The sequence below is a fragment of the Oryx dammah genome, unplaced genomic scaffold, assembly GCF_014754425.2.
Source record: "Oryx dammah isolate SB20612 unplaced genomic scaffold, SCBI_Odam_1.1 HiC_scaffold_29, whole genome shotgun sequence".
NCBI lineage: Eukaryota > Metazoa > Chordata > Mammalia > Artiodactyla > Bovidae > Oryx > Oryx dammah.
The window spans coordinates 37,782,993-37,800,778 of NW_024070213.1; the positions used below are offsets into that span (position 1 = coordinate 37,782,993).

Genomic DNA, 17,786 nt, shown 5'->3' on the forward strand with positions numbered 1-17,786 from the left:
CCAGTAGACTAGCCCCAGTATTCTCATGGAAGAGGAACAGGTGCAGAAGAAAACAAGCCCAGTTGTGCAATTATTTTTCTGGCGTTTGTTTGCCTGACATTTGCTAATATTCCGTTGGTCAAAGTGAGTCACAAGGCTAGCTGAGATTCACAGTCAGTCAGTACTATGAAGTAACATGGCAAAGGGCATGGAGACAGGGATGGAAGAAGTGAGCCATTTTTGTGATCTATCACACCCATGAAGTTAAACCCTTTAAATTGTTATTGTCCACTTAGAAATCACCTTTTTTGATGTAGCTACTTAAGTCTTTCCTATTTTTTCTTACATTGACAGTCTTCTTAATGATTTGTGGGTTTTTATATCTATAGATATGTCTTTTATTTGATGTTTATTGTGAATAACTTCCTCCCTCTGCACGTATGTGTGTGTGAAGTTGCTTCAGTCGTGTCTAACTGTTTGCGACCCTGTGGATGGTAGCCCACCATGCTCCTCTGCCCACGGGATTCTCCAGGGAAGAATACTGCAGTGGGTTGCCATGCCTTCCTCCAGGGGATCTTCCTAAGCAAGGGGGATCAAACCTTCTTCTCTTATGTCTCCTGCATTGGCCTAGATTCTTAACCACCAGCTGAGAATCCCTTCCTCCTCTCTGTGAGCTGCCTATTTCTCCCTCAGTGATGTCTTTTGAAAAAGAAATAGTACTTCTTAATTTTAATTTGGTCAGTTTATCAATTTTTTTATGTTTAATGTTTTCTGTGTTTATTTAAAAAAAGTCTTGTCTACTCTAAGGTCATAAAGATGTTTCCTTAAGTTTTTTTTTTCTAACATTTTTTATTTTATCTCTCATGTGTAGATCATTATTCATTTGGAATTTATATTTGTGAATAGATTGAAATAGGGGTAAAAACACTTTCTTTATAGTTATTTAATTAATCAGGTAGAACTTATGGAAAAACTCATCCTTTTCTTACTGAGTTGTGGTCTCACCTTTGTGTCAGAGATGCCTATGTATGTGTATCTGTTTCTGCACTCCCTTTGATATAAGTTTGAAATGCCAAAGCCTCATTTTGACCATGTTTTGGGAGTTCATAACCAGTCTTGTTTCTGTGCCTAGAGAAAAGTGGTCAAGGTCAAGTTGAATGAACCTGTCGGTTCTCACCTGCAGTGAATTTTCAGAAGAGAATCTAGATTTGAACAGTACCAAGTTTGTTTCATTCCCATTATTGATTGATCAGGGATAAGAATAAACATATCATGAGAAAACTTTTTTTCTCTGGTTCAGTATATTAGACAAACTATTTTTGAAGTGTTTGTAGCCCACAATATTTCTTTCATTCTAATGCACAAGCTTCAAGTATGATATCTGTTTCTAGGTGATAGCCTATGTCTACCACAGCTTTGATGATTTTCACACAAGGATTTTGGTGAGCACCAGTGTGTAGAAGATTTGCTTCCTTTCCTTCTGCCCAAGGAGAATTGCATAATAGAATGATTATTATTTTGTATGAGAACAAGAACTTTCTTATTTGTAGGATGATTTTTAAAAAATGGGTTCTAAATTTCTTGATGGAGAATCAGGGATAGTGAATGACAGTCCATATTTTCCAGACCATTTGAAATTGGAGCCTAGTGGGCCAGAAAGGGAGATTTTCATCATGATGTACATGGAATAATCTGATTCTATTCAGGCCAGAATGCAAAATGTTTTGTTACTCTGTATTTTCTGCCAGGAGTGACTGTATATCAGAGATGGTATAGTATAAGTCTAAATGCATGCTAAGTCACTTCAGCTGTGTCTGACTGTTTGTGGCCAAAGGGACTGTAACTTGCTAGGCTCCTCTGTCCAAGGTGTTCTCCAGGCAAGAATACTGGAGTGGGTTGCCATACCCTCCTCCAGGTATTGAATCTGCCTCTCTTAAGGTCTCCTGCATTGGCAGGAGGGTTGTTTAACACTATGGAAACCCATAAGTCTACATAAATACCAATTTTTAAAAATTTAAATCTAGTCAGGTACTTGAGGCTATTTTGTCAGAGAAAGAAATGGTTAAAAATGCAAGTGGCTGATTTACAGTTGCAAATGAGTAAATGAATGTTTCAATAAGAAAAACTGGGAGTCTTGAAGATCCCAGTCTAATTCACCTGGGAGATATTTTCCTTGCTATAATTTCTCAGGATTTCTCTTTTTATATAAATATAAGGATGATATGTTTTAAAGTATTTTAACAAACCCAGAAAGACAGCTTTAAGTTATTTCTACTGCAGTGAGGAACTGTAAAAATTGAAAAGGAGGTGGTACTCAAGATTGAGTACAACTTAGAAAGTGACATTTTCTTCATATAATTTACCCTTTGTGCCTCAATTCAAGGAAAGAGACAGCAAAGCTACTTGTCTATTTGTCTGGTGGCTTAGTGTTTGTCCTCTTTATCCATAGAAGATATATTTATTTAATAACTACATTCAGTGGGTGTTGTTCAGTGGCTATTGTCAATCAGCAAATAATTCTGATTTAGATAATTTCTTCAAAATTTCATACATTTATGTTGCATCTGTCTAACTTGTTTATCAGCTTTCAAGAGGTAGAAGCTGTATCTTTGTCACTTTGGAATTCTGTTCTATGTTTAGGATGCTACTGAGCAGAGAGCAGAATCTCAAAATCTATTTAGAAAGACAGAATTCTAATAATCAGGATTAAAAAGTCCTAGTGTTCTTTCCAAGCTATATTTATATTCAGTATCTAAGTAAGAGATGTATAGTATAATGAAAAATCGTGAAGACTTGGATTAGGACTGTAGGAAGTAGCATTAGAGGCTGGATCCTCATTAGAGGAGACAAAGTAATTAGTAAAACAGTAACAGGGGAAACTGGAAATAGTATAGTTTAGAATCAAAGGGAGAAAAGAGTTTCAGAAAGAAAAGAGTCATCAATGATGTCAATGTCACAGAGAGGTCAAGCTGAGGGAAGCTGGAAATAGATTCTGAAATTTGGTAAATAGAAGGTCACTTGTGACTTCAGGGAAAGCCGTTTCAATAGAACGGCCAGCAGCCATGAGGTCAGCTGTGGTGAGCTAAGGAGTGAGTAAGTGAAGGCAGGGGAAGCATGAGTAAGGACATTCTCTCAGGAAGTTTAAGTGTTTTGAAGAACAATTAGTGTTAAGGAGTTCAGAGAAAGAAAAGAGCACGGAACTTTCATGGAGAAGGTGTTATGAGGGGAAAGGGAATTCATGACTCATTTGGCAAAAGAACAAAAATAATGGTTTGGGGTTAAAATGGCACACTGAGGAGTGGCAACAGGAGACTCAAAGAGAAGAAAGATCCTAGAAAATCGTCATGGTGGAGGCCATGTGACAGGATAACTGGTTGAGTGCAGGGCAGTGGCTCATTTGGAAATCTCAGGTTTGAGTTATTGACAGTACAGTGAGCCATGAACAGAAATACAGCATTCCAGTGCTTGGTTTCCCGGAGGTTAAGATGTACAATCTCAGTAATTCATAACAACTTCATTCTGGCTGCTACTGTTTATCAACCGATTCTAAGGCACCTTTTCTAGTCTATGTCACTAATAATCTTTATTAATAGTTCATCTAATAATCATTTACTATCTAAAAGGACCTTTCCTCTGTAGCATGAAAAGCATGAAAAGTACCTTGTCACAACAAATGTCATGTTCCCTGATTGCAAGAACCTCATTAGCCTCTTTCTCCTGTGCGATCTTACTTACTCTTTGTTTCGGTTTTCTATTTCTATTGTAATAAATTATCAAAAATCTAGGATCTTTAATAGAATAAAATTCATTTTCTCACAGTTCTGGATGTCAGAAATGGAAGGTATGATTTGCTGGGCCAAAACCAGAGGTGAATTCCTTTCTGAAGGGGAGAATCTGTTTCCTTATCTTTTTCAGCTACTAGAGACGCCCCATGTTCCTGTCCTGTGGGCCCCTACAATCTTTAAATTAGCAATATGAGTCTTTCTTGTATCACATCACTCTGACACTGACTCTTCTTCTGCCTCCTGCTTCCACATTTCAGGATCCTTGTGATTCCTTTGAGTTTACTCATATAATCCAAGATAATCTCCCCATCTCAGGGTCAGATGATTAGCAATCTTAGTTCCATCTTCACTTTTAATTCTCCTTTTCCATGTAACATATTCTCCTCACAGATTCTGGGGATTAGGATGTAGATATCTTTGGGAGGCATCATTCTACCTACTACATCCTGAAAGGTCAGAGTTAGGTGTCACTTCTTCTGTAAAGCATAGGGTCAGTCCCCAGAACAAAATTAATCTTGTCTTTGAAGCATTTCTTCCACACATAGTGAAGTGAAAGTGCTAGTTGCTCAGTTGTGTCTGACTCTTTGTGACCCTGTGGACTGTAGCCTGTCAGGCTCCTCTGTCCTTAGACTTCTCTGAGCAAGAATACTGGAGTTTCTTTAGTATTTCCTTCTCCAGGGGATCGTCCCAACCCAGGGATTGAACCTTGGTCTCCTGCATTGCAGGCAGATTCTTTACCATCTGAGCCACCAGGGAAGCCCTCCAAACTTAGTGGCTACCTCTTATTAAAGATTTTACCAAACTGTGCTGTGATTATTTGTATAATAAACTTCACTCCAGAGAAGTGAGGCCTTGGTGTCTGGCAGAGTGAGCTCTGAATGAAAACTGTAGAATTAACACATGTGGAGGAGGTAGATAGACTCTTGGTAGGGTTCTTTAGGCAAGGCAAAGGCTTTATAATTGGGACAAGGATTTCAGGGGCATTTGGTAATCGGATAGGGATATATGAATGAAAATCAGATTAACCCATGCATTTAGAGACAAGGCTGACCCATCTGTCTCAAAATGGGCCTAGTCAACTAACAACAGGCAATGACTAGAAGCTGCATAATTTTGTCTTTCATTACATTGCAAATTAGGGACAGCTTGTTCATGAAATCTTACAACATTAGGAAAGGAGCCTAAAATAAAAAAAAGGCTGTATGTAGCCACATGTCATAAAGAGATGCCATAATGAGACAAAATCTGAAAAAAAGTGTCCCTTTTTTTAAGGTATAGAAAACTGACACGAACAAGTACATAATAACAATAAGAAAAGAACCATCTTTGTTTATCCATAACTCTCCTGGGAAAGTGGTGATTTGATTTAAATGATAAGGATAGTTCTGTTTCTTAGTCTGAGCTATCCTTTGGGTGGAGAAGGTTAACATTGGGTTGTATGAGTGTGACGCATATTTCCTTCAGGCAACAATCAATTTCCTTTTTCCGATTCTGTGCTCCCCACACACCAGCTGATAAATCGTCTAGTCTCCCTGGAGGAACCACTCACCAGGAAGGGAGTGCCTGGTTACCATCTGACCAGTCCTGTTCCCAGGCCTGACGGTGGTTGGGCCACTGCAAATTAATAAACTGCACCTTAGTTTGTAACTGTCTTTGTGTATGTTATTAGAGTGAATCAATTTTCCAGGGTCTAGTCGGAAGCGTAATAAATATGATATATCTAAAAACATGTCGAAGACCAACCCTTGATCACAGCCAGCCCCAGAGGATGTAACCTTCTCTGCGGTCTGTCTGGGCACGCTGTCTGTGAGTGAAACTGTGATGGTTCATTTTGACTCATCCACCTCCACAGCCTAGGTGGTGCTCTGCTTCTGTGCAGTGGACAATAGGTAGTCACTAGGGCATCTTAAATAATGAGGGGAATGAAATGGTGAAAGTGGAGTTTTAGAGAAAATAATCTGACATTGCTTTGCACAAATGATTGAAAGGTAACAAAAGAAAGGTTGGTCAGGAGGCTGTGAAAATGCTGCCCAAGTGAGTAGGCAAAGGTCTGTACTGGAAAATGGATAGGGAAGTTTTATTAAAACATTGTAAAGGAAGAAACTGACCACTGCCATGGCTATGAAGAGGAAGCAGCAACCTAAGATAAGTCTTTGATGTTGATTATGGATACCAGAGTGAGGCTTATCTGAGAGAACCTGTACTTGAGATAATTAATACAACTTTTGGTGGTCTCTCAATTAAAGGTGAGATATAATTTCAATATAACTTTGCTTTTTGAAAAAGAAAAAAGGTGATTTTTTTTTTTCAAAAGATGTATTAGCACCAACTTATAGAAAAGATTGGGCCTCCCAGGTGGCACTAGTGGTAAAAGAAACTGCCTGCCAATGCAGGAGATACTGGTTTGATCCCTAGGTCGAGAAGATCACTTTTGGAGGAGGGCATGGCAACTCACTCCAGTATTCTTGCCTGGAGAATTCCATGGATAGAGGAGCCTGGTGGGCTACAGTCCATGGGGTTGCAAAGAGTCAGACATGACCAAAGCGATTTAGTATATAAAAGATTGGTACCCAGACATATTTTTGAACTACAAGAACAGTTTCTTTGTTTCAAAACCTTAGCTCTTAATGCTTTTCCTTTTATTAGTAACAACTAATAAGTTATTTCAGGAAATAAATCTAAAGCTAAAAAATATTCTCTGAACCATAATGCTTAATTTTCAGAAAATGATAATGGCATTGTCAAAAATTCAGTTGCCTACCAGGAAAGCCAATCATAAGTGACATGTAAGTACCAAGCCTCTTCTTAAATTATTCCAATTGCCCAGAATCATGCAAGAAATATTTTGCAGAGCCAGCTGGAATTCTAACCCATACCTAGGAAACACAACTTGTAGGTGAAATCTGAGCAGATTTTTAGAGCCCTTGATGGTATAAAGCCATGCAGCATCTTCAGAAGACTTGCCTTTCATTTACAATCAAGGTCATATTAAATTTTGTGTAAACACTCTTTGGCTGGACTCCATATCCAATACTCCTTTCAAAAATCATATCAACACAACGTTAAAACTAAGATAAATAAATAAAATTCATAAAGAACAAGAGCCTCATTGTCTGGGCTGGTAAATTTACCTGACTCTGTTCTCTCTCTCTTTCACACACATACACACTTTAAAAAAAAATCCTTAATTGAAAAATTAAGCCTCCAGGAGCCAAAACACACACTGCAAAGCTAAAGACGTTTGAGCATTGGCATCTCCAGAAGCCTGGCACTTGTGAGTGCTGTAGCTAGTTTTCACACTGTGAGACCGCTTTTGATTTATTGCCGTCATAAAACAGAAATAGGTGTAGCATTATGATGATTTGTGATTTGTTCCTAACTCAAAGGACTCTGGTGGCCTCTTAAATTTATTATAACAACTCACAATAGGAAAATGGAACTAACTTGACAAGACTCATTCCTTCAGGTCACAAGGAAATTGTGTGTGGGGGGGCTGCCCCTCTTGTTTGGGGGATTTGAGGAAAGAGTGAGGACAGAGAGGTGGGGGAGGGAGAGAATGTGGGCATTTGATGCCCTTGGGCTAAAACAATCAACTTAGAGGTGGAGGGGCTGAGTATTGAATTTAGGTTTCTACTTGGACAATTAAAAGGATTTCTCAAAAAAAAAAAAAAAAAAGTCATTTAGGTCTCCATTTTACTTGCTCGTCTTTACATTCTTCACTCCAGTGTGTAAGTCCCAGTGTGGCAGGTTTCCTGCCAACATTTGAGAACAACATCCATGCTGGCTTAAGGTGGTTTGATGGGGCGTCAGTGAAAGAATAGCTCAAATGAGCTGCCCAAGACCTCAGCATGATTGCAAATGCTCCCTACCTGGTGTGTTAATACTTGGAAATACAGAACTCAATGTCAAAACTTGACCTCTCTCAAGAGCACTTAGATCTGACTGTGGAGGCTGGAGATGATGCTGCACCAGCTTGGACTTGAGGAAGGAAAGCGTATGTTATCTGTTTTAAGTCACTTGTCAAAAATGAGTTTTTCATGAGCTTTCTTCTTTGGGGAAAAAAAATAGGGAAGAGTTTTTGGTATTAACTGCTTTGCCTTGGCACTGAGTGGCATGAACTATGAACACTGAGATGGGTACCCAGAGCAGAATGGCAAGTACCTCCATTATTACTCAAAACCAAAGCATTTGGAGATAAAAAGACTGGACAGGAGTCCTCATTCTACAAGCAGGAATCTTGTTCTAATCCTCAGAAAATCTTCAAAACTTCTCTTAATTCCAGGTTTCTCATTGACAAAGGGGGATATAATATTTGTCTACATAATGGACTTACTATAAGGAAGAGTGAGGCTTATCTTAGACGTGTGTGTGTGTTTGTGTGTGTTGGGGGTGGAGAGGAAGTTTTGCCTTGCGTAAAGTAGAGTGGATTTAGTGGAGTTGGAAAAGGGCACCATGCTTCCGTACCCACAGAGCTAAGTCAATACCCATGGTAAAATCTAGCCCCTGCTGATTAACTATCATCAGAGGAGGCAGAAGAATTAAATTTTGGCAAGACTGCCATAAATGAGCAATTTCTTAAGGTCTTACACCACAGATTCCTCTGCAAAAGAGCAGTTAAACTGTAGGAAAGGGATAACTACAGTGCTTTTACTTTTCTTCTCAAAGCCTTTCCATCATGTAGTGTGCCAAGAGAAAGGATAGTGCTGTTGGGAAGCTATAATCACAGTCCTGGGTAGCCTCAACTCCTTCTATACACTTCAGAGGTGATACTCCATAATGGGCTGCACAAAGCCCCCTACAAACTTGATCATTGCCACCCCCAAGATAAAGTGGCTATCTCAGCTTAGTTTCATGGAAATGGCACATATCTGGAGTCAGAAAAACATAGTTCTAATCCCGACACTGTCACTAACTCTAAGAAAAATCACTTAACCTCTCTGAGCCTGTTCCCTAATCTACAAGATGTGATGGTTAGGGGCAGGAGAGCTGCATTAGGGAGTGGGCTAAGTGGTCAAGTTTCTTCTCAATTCAGCCATTCCTGATAGTGATGTTCTAATAATGGCACCCCACTCCAGTATTCCTGCCTGAAAAATCCCATGGACAGAGGAGCCTGATGGGCTGCAGTCCATGGGGTCGCTAAGAGTTGGATACAACTGAATGTCTTCACTTTTACTTTTCACTTTCCTGCATTGGAGAAGGAAATGGCAACCCACTCCAGTGTTCTTGCCTGGAGAATCCCAGGGACAGGGGACCCTGGTGGGCTGCCATCTATGGGGTTGCACAGAGTTGGACACGACTGAAGCGACTTAGCAGCAGCAGCAGCAACACAAGGTTATCAGATGGAAGAGCTAGAACATGCTTAGTCGAGTAGGTGGGGAATAATAGAAATAGCTGCCAGTAATGTAGAGTCTTCCAAGTGGCTCAGTAGTAAAGAATCTTCCTGCCAATGCAGGAGACACAGGAGATTCAGGAGACGTGGGTTTAATCCCTGGGTTAGGAAGATCCCCTGGAGGAGGAAATAGCAACCCACTCCAGTATTCTTTCCTGGCATCCTATGGACACAGGAGCCTGGCAGGCTACAGCCCATGGGCTCACAAAGAGTCTGACATGACTGAGTGACTGAGCATGCCCAGCAGTCATATAACTCTTTCCTGAGTACCTGGTCCAGACCTCTCATAGCACTAACTACAGTGTGCGATTTACAGCCAGAGTCTCTCAAAGGCAAGTTCAGTTCAATTCACTCAGTCATGTCTGACTCTTTGCGACCCCATGGACTTCAGCACGCCAGGCTTCCCTTTCTATCACCAACTCCCAGAGCTTGCTCAAATTTATGTCCACTGAGTCGGTGATGCCATCCAACCATCTCATCCTCTGTCATCCCCTTCTCCTCCTACCTTCAATCTTCCCCAGCTTCAGGGTCTTCTCTAGTGAGTTAGTTCTTTGCATCAGGTGGCCAAAGTATTGGAGCTTCAGCATCAGCATTAGTCCTTCCAATGAACATTTGGGACTGATTTCCTTTATGATTGGCTGGTTCGATCTCCTGGCAATCCAAGGGACTCAAAGGCAGAGACTGTCTCTAATTCATCTGGAGGTTCCCCAGGGTACAGCACAATGCCTAGCATGTAAAACATATCTTTGTCAACATCTACTGTAAAAATGCTCTGTAACCAATCAGAGTAAAACTCATTATCACACAAAACTTAGTATTTATACTACACGATATGGTTCTGAGGTAAACTGTGGACCAAAAGATCTACGCTAAGATCAGCTGGGAGATTCTAATCAAGCTGTGGGTCCAGTGGGCTTGACTCCTTGCTGTGGGCTATGCTCCTGTCTGTTCCTAGAACCCTAGGGTAAAGGGATGGCAGCTAATCAGAATATTCCCCGGACAGAGTCAGGAACATGAAAGGGTAAAAACTTCAATGCACACAAACACTTCAAACGTGATTCTATCACTTCCGTTAGTACCAAGCAAGTCACATGATCAAGCTCAACCTTCATTGAGTGGCAAAATATACTCCAAGGCTAGTGGAAGAAACTTCAAAGCCACACGACAGAAGGTGTGGATACAGGTACGAATGCAGTCTACCACCATAGGTGGAAGCTTAGAGAATTAATGAGTTCATGATAGTCCTGTCTTTTCATACCTTTTTTGAGTTCTTAACTAGTGACTACATCAAATACTCCAACGATTTTTTCAGAATAGTATTAATGGTTGGTAAATATTAAATAATTGGATGTCTAGAAATCATTCCCACGTGATCTGAACTAGAGGGACTTAATAGGTGTGGCTGGTGCTCTGTAAATACTCTTTCTGGCAGTATATAGCATTTCTTTTCATGATCCAAGTCCCAGCCAAAAGAAAAAAAAATAGAATCAAAAATAGAAAAAAAAAATAGGGAAATTCCCTCTAGGGTTTAAGTATATAAACCTGGGGGTCTGTTGTTTTTAGTTCTTTTATTTGAAGACGATCGTTTGAACTCGTTGGTTGAACTCCCCTATTCCTATCCTAGGTGTAACTGACAGATCCTTCTTTGCAAGATGATGGATGCTTATGTCATGTCCAGGTAGAACCTTATCAGCAAAGGCTCTCCAAGAAGTTGCTGCCCTGCTGGAACCCTCACCTTCCTTCCAGAACCACCGAATGGCTTGGGCCACATTTCTATGGGGCCAGCACACCTGCTCTGAATATCAATTTGCTTGTGCCTCTGGATTTCCAGGTGGTGACTTTTATTGCTTTCCAAAGCATGAAATTTGAACTTTGGTTTTCCCTGATGTCAGATTAGCCAAATCACCTTAACAGTGAACTTTTTAAATAAAGTGGCTATGAGGTGGTTACCTCATATTTTAAGAGCCCATTAGAACTACATAGAAAGTTTGCTAAAAGGCAGAAAGAAAAGTATTGAATATTTAAAGTTTCAACTGGTCATCTCTCCTGAAATATTAGGTGTAGACTAGCTTACATACATTTTTAAATGTTATAAACCATACATCTGAAAATAGAATAATAAGCTTTGGTGGCTGAAGATGGAATTTCCTTGTCCATTTTTCAAAGAAACAGGATCTTTTATGTTGGGGGAGGGGTATGGAGAAAAGCAGTGCTGGATGGCAGAGCACTCTGCTGGTGGCTTCAGTGTGAGGTCATTTCACACTACAAGTCACAGAGCAGAGTGTGATCCTTATAAACTCATAGCCTATTTTAGCAAACAGAAGTAATTACAAGCAAAACACCCACTAGTTGAGATTTTACATTGTACCCCATTTGCCAAGGCTGAAATGTAAAGCAAACCAAATAAAACTTTGCCTCACTCATCATGCGAATTTGTTGCCTAAGGTATAATTATCTGAATACTCCTTGCAAACCCTTGCTTGCATGTGCACATTTGATTCCGAGGCCTCTCGCTCAGGATAGCTGATCACTGTGCGTCAGCACTGACTCTACTGCTCGGAGTCCAGGGCTGAGACACCTTGGCAGACTTTTTGTGGCTGCTTTGTTGCTGTTTAGTTGCTCAGTCCTGTCTGAATCTTTGTGACCCAAAGCCCACCAGACTTCTCTATTCATGGGATTTCCCATGAATACTGAAGTGGGCTGCCTTTTTCTTCTCCAGGGGATTTTTCCTGACCCAGGGATTGAAACCGCATCTCTTGCATCTCCTGAATTGGCAGGCAGGTTTTTTGCTGCTGAGCCACTAAGGAAGCCCATAAGCAAATCGAACTTGTAGAAATAAGTGGTACAGCTATAAGCATATGTATACCCTCTACTGGAGAAGGCAATGGCACCCCACTCCATTACTCTTGCCTGGAAAATCCCATGGATGGAGGAGCCTGGTAGGCTGCAGTGCCTGGGGTCGCAAAGAGTCGGACAAGACTGAGCGACCTCAGTCTCACCTTTCACTTTCCTGCACTGGAGAAGGAAATGGCAACTCACTCCAGTGTTCTTGCCTGGAGAATCCCATCTATGGGGTCGCACAGAGTCAGACACGACTGAAGCAACTTAGCAGCAGCGGCAGCATACCCTCTACCAACTCAATGAAGCTATGAGCCATGCTGTGCAGAGCCACACAAGATGGAAGGGTCATAGTGGAGAGTTCTGACAAAATGTGCTTGGTCCACTGGAGGAGGGAATGGCAAACCACTCTAGTATTCTTGTTGTGAGAACCCTATGAACAGTATGAAAAGGCAAAAAGATATGACCAAGGAAGATAGCCAGCCCCCTCATGTCGGAAGGAGTCCAACCTGCTACTGGGGAAGAGTGGAGGACAGCTACTAATAACTACTGAAAGAATGAAGCAGCTGGGCCAAAGCAGAACTGATGCTCAGTTGTGGATGTGTCTGGTGATGAAAGTAAAGTCTGATGCTGCAAAGAACAATATTGCATAGAAACTGGAAATGTTAGGTCCATGAGTCAAGATAAACTGGAAGTGGTTAGGCAGCAGAGACATTACTTTGCCAAAAAAGGTCCATCTAGTCAAGGCTACAGTTTTTCCAATAGTCATGTATGGATCTGAGAGTTGGACTATAAAGAAAGTTGAGCACTGAAGAATTGATGCTTTTGAACTGTGGTATTGGAGAAGACTCTTGAGAGACCCTTGGACTGCAAGGAGATAGAACCAGTCAATCCAAAAGGAGATCAATATTAAGTGGAAGGACTGTTGCTGAGGCTAAAGCTATAATACTTTGGCAATCTGATGTGAAGAACTGACTCATTGGAAAAGACCCTGATGCTGGGAAAGATTGAAGGCAAATGAAGAAGGGAGCGGCAGAGGATGAGATGGTTAGATAGCATTACCGACTCAATGGACAGGAATTTGAACCAATTCCAGGAGTGAAGGACAGGGAAGCCTGGTGTACTGCAGTCCATGAGGTCACAAAGAGTCAGACACAGCTTAGCAACTGAACAACAACAACATGTACCCTCTACTGTCCATTTTTACTCTCCTAGGAAAGCATACATTTGAACTACTATATTTCTGACCTGTCACAAAATCTTTCCTGCAGAAAATCCCAAGATTTTCTGGCACTTCTTTAAAGCTTTATCTTCAATCAGTAGATTTCTAAGAGTTTTATTTCTATTTCTGTGAAGCAATAATACTGATTTTAAAAAATATTTGAATTAGGTCTTATCAACTGGATAGGAATGTAAAACGTTGTGACCAGGTGATGCCCTAGTGTTTGTAGTTCTACCTTTTGTTTTGCAGATGAGAAAATTAAAATTAAGAGAGAAACAAAACAACCAGACTAAATTCCAGATCAGCTCCTTCCTGTAAAATGACCTGTTCACCCTCCCAATTTTGCTCCTCAGTAAAACCATAGTGCAATTTGAATTGGATTTTATTGACCCACAAACTGAAACTGAGAAGCATACAATGAATGCAACTGGATATTAGGACTATGAAAGTAGTCTTCTCCATTCTTCACTCAAAGTATTCCCTTCAAAGAATCTATTGTTGCTCTTTCCTTGAGAGTAGGAAATTAAGGGTATAAGAACATATTTACTGCATTCCACAGCTCTAGACCCAAGATGGTAGGCCCTAGGTGCGTGCGTGTGTGTGTGTGTGTGTGTGTGTGTGTGTGTGTATGTGTTTGTGTGCGTACATGCTCAGTTGCTCAGTTGTGTCTGACTCTTTGCAACCACAAGCACGGGGTAGCCCACTAGGGTTCTCTGTCCATGGGGATTTCCTAGGTAAGAATACTGGAGTGGGTTGCCATTTCCTTCTCCAGGGGATCTTCCTGACCCAGGGATCGAACCCATGTCTCCTGCATTGCAGGCAGATTCTTTACCAGCTGAGCCACCTGGGAAGCCCAGCCACTAGCTACATGTGGCTATTTAAATTTGAGTAAAGTAAAATCAGTAACTAATAAAGACCTATTGTACAGCACAGGAAATTCTTCTCAGTACTTTTAGTGACCTATAGGGGAAAAGAATCTAAAAAAGAGTGGATATATTAATATGTATATGTATAACTGATATATTTGACTGTACAGCAGAAACTAATGCAATGTTGTACATGCACTATACACTAAAAAAAATTTAAAAAAAGAATTGTTACCCTATTCCATACCAGGAAAAAAAAATTTAAACAAAATGAAAATTTAAAAATCAGTTTCTTAGTTGCACTAGCCACATTTCAAATGCCCAGTAGCCACATGTGCCTGGTGGCAACTGTATGGAACACCATAGCATATAGAACATTTCCACTGTCACAGATAGTTCCATTGGCTGGTTCTGCTCTGTTGTCAGGAAATAGTTTTCTTCTTTGCACTCTGAACTACACCATTGCTGAGAATATTTTGCAGAGTTATTGGTAGACAGAAAATTCCTTCCTGGGAAAGTCCTTTGTCACTCTTTTCAGCCTGACAGTCTTTTCAGCTTATTGTAAACAAATATTGTCTACTGGGTGTCTTATGAAATACAGAAATTTGTTATAGTTCTGGAGGCTGGGCTGTTCAAGATGCAGGCAGATTCTGAAAGAACACTTTCCAGTTCACAGAAGGCCCTCTTCCCAATGCGTCCTCACAAGGCAGAAGGGGTGAGGGAGCTCTCTGGAGTCTCTTTTATAAGGGCACTAATCTCTCCCCTGGTGGCTCAGGTGGTAAAGAATCTGCCTGCAAAGTAGGAAATGTGGGTTCGATCCTTGGCTGGGGAAGATTCCCTGGAGAAGGGAATGGCAATCCCTTCCAGTATTCTTACCTGGAGAATTCCATCGACAGAGGAGCCTGGCGGGCTATTGTCCATAGGGTTGCAAAGGGTGGGACACAACTGAGAGACTAACACACACACAAAATCTCATTCATGAAGGGTCTGCCCTTATGAGCTAATCATCTCCTAATACTATCACACTGGGGATTGGATTTCAACATATGTATTTGTCCAAGGAGCATGGCTGCATGGGTGCAGGAGGGCCTAGAGGAGCTATCCCACATTGAAGGTCAAGAAGGGCGGCAGTGAGGAGACCCCTCATCCAAGGTAAGGAGCAGCAGCTGTGCTTTGCTGGAGCAGCTGTGAAGAGATACCCCACACCCAAGGTAAAAGAAACCCAAGTAAGATGGTAGGTGTTGCAAGAGGGCATCGGAAGGTAGACACATTGAAACCATACTCACAGAAAACTAGTCAATCTAATCACACTAGGACCACAACCTTGTCTAACTCACTGAAACCAAGCCATGCCTGCAGGGCAACCCAAGACGGGCGGGTCATGGTGGAGAGGTCTGACAGAATGTTGTCCACTGGAGAAGGGAATGGCAAACCACTTCAGTATTCTTGCTTTGAGAACCCCATGAATAGCATGAAAAGGCAAAATGATAGGATACTGAAAGAGGAATTCCCCAGGTCAGTAGGTGCCCAATATGCTACTGGAGATCAGTGGAGAAATAACTCCAGAAAGAATGAAGGGGTGGAGCCAAAGGAAAAACAATACCCAGTTGTTGATATGACTGGTTATAGAGGCAAGGTCCGATGCTGTAAAGAGCAATATTGCATAGGAACCTGGAAAGTCAGGTCCATGAATCAAGGCAAATTGGAAGGGGTCAAACAAGAGATGGCAAGAGTGACGTCAACATTCTAGGAATCAGCGAACTAAAATGGACTGACTGGGCGAATTTAACTCAGATGACCATTATATCTACTACTGTGGGCAGGAATCCCTCAGAAGAAATGGAGTAGCCATCATGGTCAACAAAAGAGTCCGAAATGCAGTACTTGGATGCAATCTCAAAAGCGACAGAATGATCTCTGTTCATTTCCAAGGCAAACCATTCAATATCATGGTAATCCAAGTCTATGCCCCAACCAGTAACACTGAAGAAGCTGAAGTTGAATGGTTCTATGAAGACCTATAAGACCTTTTAGAACTAACACCCAAAAAAGATGTCCTTTTCATTATAGGGGACTGGAATGCAAAAGTAGGAAGTTAAGAAACACCTGGAGTAACAGGCAAATTTGGCCTTGGAATGTGGAATGAAGCAGGGCAAAGACTAATAGAGTTTTGCCAAGAAAATGCACTGGTCATAGCAAATACCCTCTTCCAACAACACAAGAGAAGACTCTACACATGGACATCACCAGATGGTCAACACCGAAATCAGACTGATTATATTCTTTGCAGCCAAAGATGGAGAAGCTTTATACAGTCAACAAAAACAAGACCGGGAGCTGACTGTGGCTCAGATCACGAATTCCTTATTACCAAATTCAGACTTAAATTGAAGAAAGTAGGAAAAACCGCTAGACCATTCAGGGATGACCTAAATCAAATCCCTTATGATTATACAGTGGAAGTGAGAAATAGATTTAAGGGCCTAGATCTGATAGATAGAGTGCCTGATGAACTATGGAATGAGGTTCATGGCATTGTACAGGAGACAGGGATCAAGACCATGCCCATGGAAAAGAAATGCAAAAAAGCAAAATGGCTGTCTGGGGAGGCCTTACAAATAGCTGTGAAAATAAGAAAAGCAAAAAGCAAAGGAGAAAAGGAAAGATATAAGCATCTGAATGCAGAGTTCCAAAGAATAGCAAGAAGAGATAAGAAAGCCTTCTTCAGCGATCAATGCAAAGAAATAGAAGAAAACAATAGAATGGGAAAGACTAGAGATCTCTTCAAGAAAATTAGAGATACCAGGGGAACATTTCATGCAAAGATGGGCTCTATAAAGGACAGAAATGGTATGGACCTAAGAGAAGCAGAAGATATTAAGAAGAGATGGCAAGAATACACAGAAGAACTGTACAAAAAAGATGTTCATGACCTGGATAATCACGATGGTGCGATCACTCATCTAGAGCCAGACATCCTGGAATGTGAAGCCAAGTGGGCCTTAGAAAGCATCACTATGAACAAAGCTAGTGGAGGTGATGGAATTACAGTGGAGCTATTTCAAATCCTGAAAGATGATGCTGTCAAAGTGCTGCACTCAATATGCCAGCAAATTTGGGAAACTCAGCAGTGGCCACAGGACTGGAAAAGGTCAGTTTTCATGCCAATCCCAAAGAAAGGCTATGCCAAAGAATGCTCAAAGTATTGCACAATTGCCCTCATCTCACACACTAGTAAAGTAATGCTCAAAATTCTCCAAGCCAGGCTTCAGCAATATGTGAACCGTGAACTTCCAGATATTCAAGCTGGTTTTAGAAAAGGCTGAAGATCCAGAGATCAAATTGCCAACATCCGTTGGATCATGGAAAAAGCAAGAGAGTTCCAGAAAAACATCTATTTCTGCTTCATTGACTATACCAAAAACTTTGATTGTGTGGATCACAATAAATGGTGGAAAATTCTGAGAGAGATGGGAATACCAGACCACCTGACCTGCCTCTTGAGAAATCTGTTTGCAGTTCAGGAAGCAACAGTTAGAACTGGACATGGAACAACAGACTGGTTCCGAATAGGAAAAGGAGTACGTCAAGGCTATATATTGTCACTCTGCTTATTTAACTTCTATGCCAAGTACATCATGAGAAACACTGGACTGGGAGAAACACAAGCTGGGATCAAGATTGCCAGGAGAAATATCAATAACCTC

At 41.0% G+C, this 17,786-nt stretch overlaps 2 pseudogenes; one reads left to right on the plus strand and one right to left on the minus strand.

The window, feature by feature from the left end:
- Positions 1-7,931, minus strand: part of LOC120858004 — a 33,954-nt pseudogene extending 26,023 nt beyond the window's left edge.
- Positions 7,932-15,694: 7,763 nt separating this feature from the next.
- Positions 15,695-16,496, plus strand: LOC120858005 (annotated as a pseudogene).
- Positions 16,497-17,786: the final 1,290 nt, after the last annotated feature.